The sequence below is a fragment of the Alexandromys fortis genome, unplaced genomic scaffold (assembly GCF_014885135.2).
Source record: "Alexandromys fortis isolate MF-2015 unplaced genomic scaffold, M_Fortis_MF-2015_v1.1 scaffold_183, whole genome shotgun sequence".
Taxonomy (NCBI): Eukaryota; Metazoa; Chordata; class Mammalia; order Rodentia; family Cricetidae; genus Alexandromys; species Alexandromys fortis.
Window position 1 is genome coordinate 1,912,815 of NW_026068079.1, and position 14,667 is coordinate 1,927,481.

The 14,667-nt window shown below is 38.9% G+C and overlaps 1 long non-coding RNA gene across 1 annotated transcript; it reads left to right on the forward strand.

Moving 5' to 3' along the window:
* LOC126488367 (uncharacterized) lies at window positions 1–8,760 on the forward strand. Its single transcript, XR_007588664.1, has 3 exons — window positions 1–1,913; window positions 5,088–5,179; window positions 7,920–8,760. It is a non-coding gene; the product is annotated as an uncharacterized lncRNA (long non-coding RNA).
* Window positions 8,761–14,667: the final 5,907 nt, after the last annotated feature.

Genomic DNA, 14,667 nt, shown 5'->3' on the forward strand with positions numbered 1-14,667 from the left:
TATATATATATTTGCTCTTGATTAAGGTATTATGATTGTATAGTTCATATTAAAAATGTAATGTACAATTAAAAAAATATAGGTTGTTAATGGATAATCATCAATAATGGTCAAGCTTATAGTCATGTTAGTTGGATTTTCTAGATATATAGAGATATATTTCAATTAGATAGATATTTTTCATATCTTTCAAAGACTACAAAACATGGCATTTAATGTTTTAATAACTTATGGTTTTTCATGGCAATAAGACACGTCTGCTACTGGCAGCCCCAGCTACTTCAAGAAAAAGATGGGCATTAAAGAGGCTCCTTATGGAGTTTACTAGCCATTTGGACAAAAAACTGCTCTTGCCTGGACTGCTTATCTGGATACAATGAACCCACAGAGAAAAGACTGCTAAACTTGTCTAAAGATGAGATGGTCTTTCAGAGTTCCTGATTCATAAAAGAGTCTAAGAGAAATTCTACAGGACACAGCAAAAAATAACTAAACTGTCTTTAAAATTTTCCTGCTTCATAAAAATGTCTGCTTAAAACTATAAAAATGGATGCCCCAACGATACAGAGAAACTTTGGGTGACTGTCCAGGCAACGAGATGTCTCTGTCATTTCTAGAGTTTTGGATTTCTTGTTTACTTAGGTAATATTATATCCTTCTAAAGTCTTTAATGGAGTTAAAAAATGGTTAATTATAGTTTTCCTAAGTTATAATAAAGAATAAAATAGATATAAATATTACAACTGTAATTCTTGCTTGATAACTGTTTTGTAATATGTAATCTTACTATATTAAAATAAAAGCCTTTCTTTTTTGTTTAAACAAAAAAGGGGGAAATGATAGAGGTGGGTGTTGTACCTTATCTGTTGCTTTTATTGGTTAAGTAATAAAAAAAACTGCTTGGCCCTCTGATAGGGCAGAATTTAGATAGGTGGAGTAAACAGAACAGAATGCTGGGGAAAAAAAAAAGCCGAGTCAAGAGTCGCCATGATTCTCCCACTCCAGACAGATGCAGGTTAAGATCTTCCTTGGTAAGCCACCACATGGGCCACACAGATTATTAGAAATGGGTTAGATCAATATGAAAGAGCTAGCCTATAAGAGGCTAGAACTAATGGGCCAGGCAGTGATTAAAAGAGTACAGTTATTTCTGGGCATAAGCTAGCTGATGGCCAGGAGCCAGGTGGCAGGGATGCAGCCCCGCTGCTCCTATTACTACATCTATACACCACATACTATATACTATAAACTATATACTGTACAGTATACACCTCACAAGGTTTTTCAATTAATGTAGTTTGCATAGATTCCCTTTCTCTTTCTCGTTGTCAGTTCCATAGTTCAGCTGACACCACTGCACTGTTGGATTATTGGAAATAGGCAACGTATTATATCACTTCTCCCAAAAGCCTTCAGTAGCAGATACTAGTTTTTATCATATTTACAACTGACCTTACCTGTTGCTATCCTCCAGCTCCCACCTTATATCTACTGTGATGCAAAAAATTGTTCCATTGCATATATAGTCTGTTTCATGTTCCTGCACTCAAATACATACTTTTATTCTCTAAAATTCAAGTCTATATGACCCGAAAAAGAAGCTCTTTCAAATCCCTGCTATTGAGGTCAAGAATATTTTCTCTTTCCTCCTTGGCACATCTATCATTTTCCTGGTGAACAATTTGTCACATTATATTTTAAATGTTTAAATATTTAAAATATTTCACATTAGTTGTTTAGATATCTGTGTTGAAAGACTCCCTGGTGCTGCAATTTAGTTCTAATTAATATTTTCATTTCAGGAATAAAACAACAGACTTATCATCCACCCCAAGTACTAAAACAGGCTTGGTGAATCAAACTGTTTTAATGAAATGGTTTGGTGAAGCCAATTCTAAACAACTTGTTTAGAGGTAAGCAGATTCTTTCCTATGCAATTTTATTTGAGAGACTCAATCCTTGGCCTTACACTTGAAATAGCTCAGTGCAAACTAGATGTAGCACAATTAATAGAAACCCAGAGACAGACATTGAGATTTAGCCTGAAGGTCAGAAAAATCCAATGGCCAGTCATTGGCTCTTACCTCCATCTCATTCTGAAATGGCGATCCTGACTCCAAGAATCTCAGAATGAGACTGTGTGTGAGATCTATCTCCTCCCATCTTATATTCCTCCCTAGTGCTTGGATTAAAGGCATGCACCACTACTGCCCAGTTTCTGTGGCAAAGTGGCATGGCTACTGGGATTAAAGTGTGCATCAAAACTTCTTGGTCTGTATGATGATCAGTGTGGCTGTTTTACTCTGACCTTCAGGCAAGCTTTGTTTATTAAAATACAAATTAAATATAACTACAAGCAGGTCTTCTGATTCCATTATTAACCTATTACTTGCAACTGAGACTACAGGATAGTCATCAGTGTCCTGGGATCAGACAAAGGACATACATGCCTCATTTAAATAGATCAAAGTGTGTGATGATTCATACTTTGCAAACACAGTGTGTAGAGGATATTACTGTATTTGTTTTATATTATAGAATACCACCAAAAAATATCTAAGACTATAGGTGACCAATGCATAGGACAAATATGGGATTCCAATCAGATTTGTGTACATACTATTGATACTACACATCTGCAGTTAGCCATAGCTAAAACTAGTTAGTCATAGCCCCATTTTCTTATGAAGTATATTGGGATATATAAAATGGACAACTGAATTCAAGACAGCATTTTACACAGCTTAATCAGACAAAATAACTCACATAACATTCCAGAGAATTCACTTTAGGTGGAGATGGTTATTAATTAGAGTCCCAAGTCATAGTCTCTCCAAGGTACTTTAACTATCTACCTACCCATTGAATTTGAAGAAGTCAGAAGCTATTATCTGCATAAACCTGTGTGTGAGCAGCACTCCCTCTACTATTGGGACACACACACATACACACACACAGACACCTTGTTCACATACCTCTCAACACATACAGTCTCAGTGAATATCCACCCAATCATATTAATCTAATTTGAATTCAAAAGTTCAAGGCACTAATGACAACTTCATCAATTTTTTAGTATTATAATTTTGGTGAGAAAATGACATTGTTTTTGTTATTTTCCATTTGGAAAATTATTCTTCAACTATGCCTCCTTGTGTTTTTGATTTTTAATAGAAACACATAATATTGAGGACCATGGAAAGAAACAAGTAATTTATACTCAAGGATGAAGATTCAGTGTAATCCTTTTGGAGGATAACTTGATAACATGTAGTAAATTCTAAAAATGTGTGTACATTTTAACATAGTAACCCTGCTCCTGTGACTATCCTAAGTTGGCGTCAGCAAGTCATCCAAAGAGCTAACTATTCCTTTAAATAGTATTTGGGAGCAATCACATCCATTCTGTGATATATCAGCATCCCACAGTAGCAGAGCTGAGTCATTTGACAAAGACCATGTGTCCCACAAAGCCCAAAAATTCTTCTAGCAAGATCTTTCCAGAATGTTTGCTGAGTATTGCAACAGAGTTAGGGAAATGAATGTAGGCTTTTACTGATTCAGGTTCCTCGCACAGGCTACTTACTGCTTGCAGTTCTGAGCTTGAGTTCACAATGCCCTTGAGTTTCCAGGCCAGAGACTGACAAGTTCAATTTGCTCAGCCCCATCCAAAGCCAAAGGCAATCCACTTAGCTTCTGTCTTGTCAGAATTCATTTCTGTCTCAGTATCTGTCTGCAGGTGCTCCCCACATTCCGTGGGGAGTCCAGACCACTTCCACAGAGGCACACACTTAGGAGTCTCCTCCCCGTAACAGGGAGTTCCAGTAGATGAGGTGGTAGGGTCTCCTTCTATATTTTGAAAGGGAGCAAACTTTTACCTCAAATATTTCTTCAAAATATGATCAGAATAGCTTCTGGTTCTTTTGTTCTCAGAAAAACAAAAGGTATTTTATTTAAAAAAATTTGTACCCTGCTATACATGTACTCACTTTACAAGTGAAAATACCAATAAATGTATTTTAAAATCAGAAAATAAAACAAACCGTCTAGTTCACACATTTTATTTCTGTGTCTGTGTGTGCACTCAAGAATGTGGGTATGTGTTCACAGGTGTATATTCAATCATGGAGGCCTTGGGTATCATCATTCCTTTGATACCAGTGGACCTTTTCTTCTTCCTTCCTTCCTTCCTTCCTTCCTTCCTTCCTTCCTTCCTTCCTTCCTTCCTTTTTTCCTTCCTTCCTTCCTTCCTTCCTCTTTTCCTTCCTTCCTTCCTTCCTTCCTTCCTTCCTTCCTTCCTTCCTCTTTTCCTTTCTTCCTTCCTTCCTTCCCTTTCCTTCCTTTCTTCCCTCCCTTCTCCTCCTCCTCCTCCTCCTCCTCCTCCTCCTCCTCCTCCTCCTTCTTCTTCTGAATTGGGGTCTTTCTTTAGTCTGGAGCTTTCGTAGTAGGCCAAATCTACCTGTCTCTGCCTCCCCAGTGCAAGCTTTCCGAGTGCCCACCACCATGCCCAAGTGATGGTGTTGTTCTCTTTTCACATGAGTTCTGAGAATGAAGCAAAGGTGATCAAACTTTACTCACTGAGCTGCCCCCTGCCCCAAGAGGGTTTTCATTAACCAGCTGAATCATATGAATGCTTAGCTACTTCTGATATATAATACAATTAAATTAATTATTGGTAATAATGTCTATTATTTTGAAGCCATGGGCAGGACTGTTTAAATTTGTAAAAGTGACTTTTCTACTTGTCTTACATTTCTTCTAAAACCTTAAACACACTCGAAGCAAAATTCCACAAAAGTAACAAATCACTCATACAAAACATGTATATGTATACATCTTTTTTTCCCAAAGGGATTGCTTGGAACATGTCAGTGAACTCCTAAAATCAAACTTGTTTAGAACAGAAACTTGCCTACTGAGTACCCAGCAACTTACTGAACCAACAAAACCAATGTTCTAGAACAATGAAGGAGCCATCTTTGCTGCATTAACAAAATAGAAGGCATACCATTTTGGCAGATAATGGAAATTTGGCACCTAAGAATAAAACATACAGGGTATTTTCGGTCCTTTTTTTCATTTTCCAGATCAGAGACGGTTGAGCAATGTAAAGAAATGTACTGCTCCACTGAACTCATTGGTGAGGGCACTGATGTTCTGACGAGATGCTCCTCCAAAGGTAGGTTCTTCTCTACCCACCACCCCTACAGCTGCTAAGAGGAATACCAGGAGCATGCCACAAGTACAAAGAAAGATGCACCTGGAGAGGCTCGGAAGATGGGAAGTTTGTGGAGGGAAAGGGAGTCTTCTAGGGATCAGGTCACGCCACAGTGAGCAGCAGGTATGCTGTGCTCAGAGCTGCCAGGCCCTCACATCATATGTCACCCCTGAGAGCCACTTTGGGCCTACAGTGGACTCTGCTTTTTGACAGGTTGTATATCGTTTCTTTTTCTGAGCTCAAGGTTCTTGTTTCTCTAGTTTATGGTCCTGCCTTACCCTTCAGGGAAGCACTAACCACATTTTCCCTACTTTGCCTGATTCAGCTCAGGGAACAAGCATTGGATACACTCACGCTCTATGTGTTGCCCAGCAAGAACTTTCCTTCTGAACAGGATTCTGATAATACTTAGGGTGACTTTTTTTTTTTTTTTTTTTTTTTTTTTTTTTTTTTTTTTTTTTTTTTTTTTTTTTTTACAAATCCAAATATCCATTTTGAAGGGTTGAGGTTCAGACCCTTTTCCCTACCTATCCCCCTCAAAACTGAAAGTGTTGGCACCCTCACCATCACTGCCAGATGACACACAAGCACATATGTATGTAGGCTAACTTTCAAACCAATAATTAATATTACTTTGCACTTACTATGGGCCTTTCAGCTTTAGAAATGTCTACCAAGTACTCATTAAATAAATCAGACTTACTGAATTCTAAATGTTTTCACTCTACTTACTAAGCTTTGGTATCTCTAAGATGCACTCCTGTCCCATTTGGCATCAGGCATCACTTCTGACTCAGGAAGCTGACAAGAGCTTTTCGATCTTGCCATCTGGATCCCATAGACTGCCTTAGTCACATGATGTCTGCCCCCATGCCCAGCAAATCTCAAGGAAACACTACTTTCAGTAGCCACAGAGGAAAACTTTTAGTTGGATATTTTGTTATCATAAGAAAAAATACACACCAGATTTTAAATCCAGAAAGATGGAAATTCAAAACCCCCACTAGACAAAGTATGGACCGGTAAGATCAGGCTATTTTGCAGGTAAAACAGGGATGGGATCTATCTGAGTTAGAATTGCAATGGTGGTTCAAGGGGAAGTATCTAGCTTATTATATTTTGCACTGATCGTCAAATGTTTTCCATGGTATTAGCTTACTGAACCTTATGAGTTAGGCACCATTCCTAAACCATTCATATAAGGACGTGTAACAGAGGTACAGAGAGGTCCCAGGTGCTGACCATGTGGTGACTAATTGGGAACTTAGGATTTGAACCCAGAGCTTGATCTCTGAGCCATCACGCTGTCACACCTGTTCACAGTGGCTCTCATGGATGAACGTTATCAGTAATGTCATGGTAACAGTGAGGACTGTTCAGAACATTTCATAAAATCAGCTCTACAAGGACCTGGATTTACCTAACCTGGCAATGTTGGCTTTGCCTCTTCTGTAGAAAAAAAATACATTCCTTCGTCTCTTGGGGGAGTGATTAGCTCTTCCAGATGCCTGAGTTTATAAAAAAAAAAAAAAAACGATTAAAACACAAACCTTAAGAGGGAACACTCCACCATGTGGTAAATTCAGTGATGGTAGAAAGGTTGCCTAAGAGTAGGGAAATGGGGAAGGGTTTTTCTGAAAAAGCAGGCTCCTAGGCTGAAGGGGTATGGAGAGGGGCAGAACTTGGTGTCAAGTGCCTTCTGATGTTGCTTTACACCTTATATTTTCAGACAAGATTTGACTGGATGAGGATGCAGGGATCGTCCTGCCTCTAACTCTCCAGCACTAGGATTATAGATGAAAGAGGCATGCTGGGGTCTGAACTCATTTCACTCCCTTTTGTGCAGCAGCCTCTAAGCTGTCTCTCCAGACCATGGAGCTGTATTTTAATAACTAAATATTTTGTATGGAAGATTGATTTAATGAGGGTCTAGACTTAGAAGACCTATCCCTGAAGTAGGAGCATCGTAAAGGTATGAGGCACCACTGAAATAACGGGACTATACCTACTAGTGGACTTTACCAGGCCTAAGCAGGGCCACTATGGATGATAGACAACCCAGATCTAATCTGTTTTCTACTACCATTTTTTTTGTCATTTACAAGAGCCTTTGGTGTCAAAACACTCAAGTTTAGAATCATACATCCTTCTAAGTGCGAGTTGTGCAAACATGTGAAGACCATGTCTCTCTGTCGCCTGACTGACTGTCCACATTGCCTCTGTGTCTATATGTGTCTCTTTTTCACTGAGCACTCCACATCCGAGCTTTGAGTAGTCAGTCCCTGCCCTTTCTGCCCAGCACAAGAATCCCATTATTTACAATGTACCCAAGGGTGCTTATGGCAGCAGAAAGTAGAAGCTGTGCCCTGGGGCAGAGGAAAAATAAACCTCTGGAAGTCTTATTTCTCTGCTCAGGATATTTTTACAAATGAAATCCACACAGCTTGTCACCACACACTCAATTATTTTTAAGCTTCCTGACCAGATTCACTAGAAAGACCTTTGGGGACTGTAAGTGGCGACAGGAAGGTGGGACATTCTCTTGGCTTTGCGTAGGCTGGATTTTCTGGGAATGCTGACATTTGGTTTGGCCAGAGAACACTTCTGGTGAAGAGTGAAGGTGAAGTTAAGGCAATCAGCCCCTTGCCTCTGCCGGATTCTTCCATAGCCATCACTAACCCCACTTCTTTCGTTTCCAAAGCCTTGCAACTGACGAGAGAAATGAAACTGGGATTCCAGCTCCGGCGGTCCCTCTGTGCCATGGACAGACCACAGACAAAAGGACCATGATTGGCTTTACTCCCACATGAACCTTGGGTCATGATTCAGCTGGACAGTCATCTCTCCTCTCCCACACTGACCAAAGCCTCAGCCAGATGGGGCTCGTGGGCATGTGGCTGCAAGTACAGAAAGGACAAGACTGCATGGGTGACTGCCTCAGGGTTTCCCACAGTGGTGGCTCTCAGCTGCTGAGGTCCCAGAATCAACCCAAACACAAGCACAGAGGAAGTCGATCCAGGTTGACTTTGTCACTTTCCATCTAAATACTAATGAAGGGTGACCATTCAAAGTACAAGAGTGCCTTGCCACCTAACACAGGGCTGTCATGCTGACCTGGTACAATAGCTTATCTGTGCATCTGAAAAGCTCTGGCAAAGGGCATGTCACTCATTTCTCCCCAGAACCTGGAGACTCTGACAATAGCATCTTCCTCATGTAATACATGGAACAACTTAGACCAACACCTGATGTCAGAGTAGATAAAAAACATATTTCTCAATCCTACAAAAGGTATTATAAATGTGTATGTTGCTTAGCAAACTGAAAAAGAAGTTTAAAAACTGTTAAGAAGCTATTGTGAGAGGACTGGAGAGATGGCTCAGAGGTTAAGAGCATTGCCTGCTTTTCCAAAGGTCCTGAGTTCAATTCCCAGCAACTACATGGTGGCTCACAACCATCTGTAATAGTGTCTGGTGCCTTCTTCTGGTCTGCAGGCATACACACAGACAGAATATTGTGTAAATAATAAATAAATAAATGTTAAAAAAAGAAGCTACTGTGAGTAAGAATCTCCTGAAACCCAGAGCATCTGTGGAATAAACCATTTCAGGAAAAGAAACCCAGAGTCTCAAGCTAAGTCTGGCATAGAAGACTTGTTTCCTCCGTGATAGAGTTCTTCACACTGTCATCTCTTGCTACATTCTCGTGTCGTGTTGGGTGTCATGCCTGACATGACTTGGAGAACCGCAAGAATCCTTTTTGCTTATCACTCAGGGCTTCCAGGGCTCTCGGGGCTCCCTTAATGGCCCTTATCATGGCTGCTCATGCTTTTCTAGGTTATTCTGGTCTCTCTCACTCACACAAATCTGCCTAAGACTCGAAGATCCTTATTATCATAAGTAACTTGTCACAGATGCAGGAATTTGGGATTAAGGGTCAGATGTTGCTGTTCTAAAATGTAATGTGTAATTATCCTTCAGCCTAACCCTTCCCACAACAGCACCCTGGGTCCTCTCCTTTTTTTTTTATTTTATTTTCATTTCAAGGTCTCTAATGAACAGTATTCAGAATTTTGAAATTTTGTCTAGGCTAAAAATTGCCTTATTTTCTTCATCGCTCAAAGTCCTCTGTCACTTTCCCCCTCCCTTCAACTGGCATCTCTAATTAAAGAAAACAAGTCAAAACTATGCCATCTCCCTAAACACGAGCAAACTTTGTAAAGAGTTTCACTGTCAAGTCCCTTGTCCACCTCTCAACATCTGCTGAAGATCTTAAAGGTGCACACATGAAAGGAAGAAATGGCTAAGTGCCCCATACTGCCATTAGTGTCATCTCTAACTGCAAATCAAGGTAGTTTGGATTTTGTAGTTTTTCAGTTTTATTTTCAACCTTATGTACATTTCTACATTTATAAGTTCAAAGAAGCATTTCACCAAAGAAATATGTTAAGATTTTATGTTTATATAATGTAAACAATCATAAATCCCAACATAATTTGAACAATATGTATCTCAGGCATCTTGTTTTTATGGATAGAGGTTTGTTTTCTCTAACAGTTGAACACTCATTTGTTTCACAGTCTAACCTTCTTTGAGGCTCTGACACAAGGCAGGGAGCTCTTATGGATGATTCTTCCAAGACTGTATCCAAGGATCTCTATGCTTTCTGTCTCTCTCCACTATCTATAATCCTACTATCCATGAGTGATGAAGGAGTTGAAGAGTACAGACAGACACAACAGATGCCTAACTGCCTACCTTGGAAATGACCATAAGACCTGTGCTCATAAACCATTGTCAAAATGGCCAAATGCTCAGGCTAGTGCAAAGGATGCTGGAAAACATCAAGAGCATTTTGATTTTAATCAGCAATAGCATTTTCTAGCACAACAGATTGCTCACGGAAGAAATCTGTTTCCCTTAACAGTGCCTCAAGAAAACCAGGTCTTCACTGTTACCAATACAGTCATCAGATGTTCTAGGTTACAAACTTTGGTTATTCCATACAAATTCAATGTATGACATGTGTGCTAGTTTCCTAGCTCAGCCACTTCCTTCCAGAATTCACTTAAAGTATAAATGATAATAGACTAGGCACTGAAATTTACCCATCCCTTTCAAAATTCCAAGAATTACTTTTGCTTTCTTTGTTTGCCCCTTATCTGAACAGAGTTGAAACATTTCTACATTAAGTTACACTCCAGAAAATCTTTGTCTCAGAATTCTACTCCGCATGGCAGAAAATTGATTCTTCAAGCAGTCTCTTTCAAAATAAAATGTCTTCCTCATCATTTTCTCTCTGTTTTGGCAGACAAGCAAGACTTACGTCATACCGTTGTTGTCTGAGTCTTTTTGGAGGTGGATCTAAGAATGGGGAGATTTGAATGGCTCCCAGATGAATTCTATAATGTTCTTCCTGTGGTAGCCTTTCGCCTCCACGAAATTCTAGGCAAGTCCAATGTGGGCGGGCTGTAGATGACAGGAAGCAAAAGATTCCAAGTCTGTCCCCAATGAAGAGTAAATATATTGTTCTGCTACAGTTACATCCACAGATAGGAGAAATTCCTGCTGAGGGTCCAAATATCAAAAATATTATCAAATTCTTAGTGCACATGGAGATTCAAGAGCAAGAAGTAGACTAGAAACTTGTAAGAAAAAAGAAAAGTCTCATTCAACTTAGTTTTTCTTCTGTGGATTTTTAATTTTTCAAGATGACATTTTTAGTGTTTCTTTGTCATAAAATTGATGAAGCTCTCATCAATTTTTATGAAGTAAGCCCTAACTTCAATTCAAGGTTAAAATTGGGGCTAAAACCTGATCTCCTATGGATGAACATTTAGACCTTGAGCAAAGCAACTCATTCACTTGGACTGTTCTATCACCAAATAGTAATGAATTTTCAGGTCTAGTCCAATGAGAGGGATCATATCTTGCTAATCTTCATGTGCCAACACTTGATACCTGGTCAGATATTAGATAGTATCTGCTTGGTTTCAATAAGCTTTGTCCTCAGAAAGTTATGTTAAGCACAATTGCTATGGTGCTGTTGAGACGTGAAAGCTTTAAATGGTGATTGGAGGTGCCAACGTGCTTATAGAGGGAGACATTTTCCCAAGAACGCATTTTTATACAGTAAGTCTGCCTCTCTGCTTTTACTCCTCTCTCCCTCTAACTCTTGGTTCTTCTACTATCCTGTATAATATCTTTGCCAAAAGTAACAACCTAATTTTGGAAATCTATTCCTTAGAAGAGTAAGTAAAATAAACGCCTTTCCTTTGCAATGTTCCCAGCCACAGACAGCGTATGTTCAGTAGACGGTAGGCTAAGATAGTATCATTAGTCATTGTGCAATTAATGACTAATGAATGAGATCTGTGGATTTCTCCTTTTAAATTACACAATGGAGAAAATGATCTGCGTTCATTCCAATTCTAGTGCAGGAATATATTCAGACTCACCGTGCTGCTTGCACATGGCTCATTGCTGCCAGCATTGTTGAATCTGACAAACAGCAACTACAGGTACTTCAGAAGGTTTGTACAATTAAACCTTTTTTGTGTGTGTGATGTGATCCAAGATTACAGTTTATTTAAAGATCAGTACCCTTTTCCGTTATATATCTATATATCTATATATATATGTATATATATATATATTTCCTTTTCACTAAAAATTTCCACCTCCTCCCATTTCCCTCTCCCCACCACTCCCCATCCCCCTCCTTCTCCAGTCCTAAAAACAGTTAGGGTTCCCTGCCCAGTGGGAGGTCCAAGATCCTCCCTCCTCCATCCAGGTCTAGGAAGGTGAGCATCCAAACAGACTAGGCTCTCACAAAGCCAGTACATGCAGTAGGATCAAAACCCAGTGCCATTGTCCTTGGCTTCTCAATCAGCCCTCGTTGTCAGCCACATTCGGAGAGTCCGGTTTGGTCACATGCTCCATTAGTCCCAGTCCAGCTAACTCTTTTAGCATCAGGGTGTAACAAACCATCTCACACCAATTAGTAACAGAACCTGAAATTAGATCTCTTTGTGTTTGTATTCACAAAGCAAATTTTCTACCTACCCTTGAAGAAATGTAACCTTAAAATGTCTAGAACTTATTTGTTTGATCCCTCAAATTAAATTATAAATGTTATGAAGACTTGGCTGACTTTAGGAAATTTGGAAAATAGTAACTAATGCAGGTGAGCTTTTTGGTTTCCTAGATGTGATCATATTCTTTTCTGAGGAATGTTGAAGAATCATACCTATTTTGATAAAACATGAAGAGGAGGTGGGGGGAGGCAGACAAGCAGGAGAGAGGGGTCTTAGATTAAAGTATTTGATCCATTTTAATTGATTTTTGTTCAGAGTGAGGAATACTTACTAATTTTGTTCTTCTACATGTAGATGTCTATCTTTCTTGGCATTTTTTGTTACAAAGGCTGTCCTTTTTCTGTGAATGTTTTTTATTTTATAGAAAGTTCTTTAATCTGCTTATAGGAAAGAATATTCCATATCTATTGCGTGGAATATTTTGTAGATACCTGCTAAATCCAATTACTCTATGATTTCATTATATCTGCAGTTTCTTTGCTGATTTTTGGTTTGCAAGACTTATTTCAAGATGAAGGTGTGGTATTAAAGCCATCCACTATTGCTGTATCACAATCTGTCAACTTTTGTGCATTTAGCATTTGTTTTATGAAATTGAAAACCTCAAAATTTAGTATGTATACATGACTAGTTGTTATGTGTTCTTGATGATTAATTTCCTTTGTGAATATGCAGTGGATTTCTTTATCTTTTCTGGTTAGTTTTGACTTTTAGTATACTTTATCAGATATCAGAATAGCCATACCCAGCATGATTTTCATTTCCACTTACTTAGTAGAGTAACTTTCTATTTTAACTCTCAGCCTGTGAATGTCTTTGCCGGTGAAGGGTCTTTTTGTTTGCTCTCTCTCTCTCTCTCTCTCTCTCTATATATATATATATATATATATATATATAATACATATATATAAGACAGAATCAGGTGAGTTGGGGCCATTTGCATTTAAGATTACAACTAACAGTGGTTTTCTGACTGCTACGGTTTTACAGTTGTTGGTCTGATTTGTTAGATTATTATTCATTTTGTCTTCTTTCCCTATTAATTGTTCTTGCTGATGTACTGCCTTAAACATGATTGATTTCATCCTATATACTATTTATCTGTCTCTCGTGAAATGCATTTTCCCTGTTCTATCATGAAAGACATCATCTTTCTTCTTCCTCTGTGTACACAGCATTTCTTTATGAGTTTCTTGTACTCTTGGCTTGATTGTTATGAATTGATTTTTTTTTATTTCTCCACCGATTTTCAAAGATAACTCTGCTGCATATAGCACACTTGGTTGTGAACCATTTCCTTTCAGAAGTTGAGATAGATCACCCCTTGCTTTTCTGGTGTTTAAGAATGCCGGTGAGACATGTGCTATTCTGGTGTGTTTTCCTTTGCAGACAGATTGGTTATTCTCCTTACAGCATTTAATAAATTGCTTTACCATTTTGTCACTTTTACTGGAATATAATTTCAAAAGGTTATTTTCTCCAATGCTCACTGCCTCTTGTTATTAGAAGCCCCTTTTGGAGTGTGGTACATTTTATCCTACAGTTTTCTTGAATGAATTGTCTATGACTTTGGATTTTATCTAATCCTTCTTTTATTCTGTGAAATCTTACCTCTTGTCTCTTGACAAGTTCTTGAAAGATTTGGTCATCATCATTATTTTTATCCTTGCCTGGATGTTCCTATTATGTCCTCTGTCATTGAAAATATTTTTTCTTCTTGATCTTGCCTATTGATGATGCATTCCATTGTGTTTTAAATTCAACTCTGTGACTCTTTCATTTATTTTTTTAACGAAATTGTATTTTGCTTTTTGGGGGATTTTACATTATGCATTCCTATCTTGCTCATCTCCCAGTCCTTCCATATCCTCCCCTTATCCTTCAACAGGCTGCCCCAATTAATTAAAAACAAAACAAACAACAACAACAACAACAACAACAAAAACCCTTCCATGCTCCTCCATTGTTCCAACAGCTTTTCATTCACCCTTAGTAGCATTGCGTGCTTTGGTGAGACACACAGTATATTTTTTTTGTCCTACCTGCCCCACACATGAAATGAGTCATAGGTCTAGTTCAAGATTCTGGTGTACCATTATCACTGGACCCTCACCAAAACTCCTTTCAGGTATCCTGCTGTTGCCCCAAGTTGTGGAGAACCTGCAGTTATCATTCTGAAGGACCAGTCCCTTCACACACTCCAGAAGGTCATCAGTGGGATAGATGTTAGAGTGAGCCAATCCAAGGCCCAAGATGTGGGTTTGGCTGGTAGCAGAGCTGGCTGTCCAGGCCACTGGGATCACCCCTCAGACAAGGGGTAGAGCCAGCTCTCTTCCTTGTGATCATCTCTCCC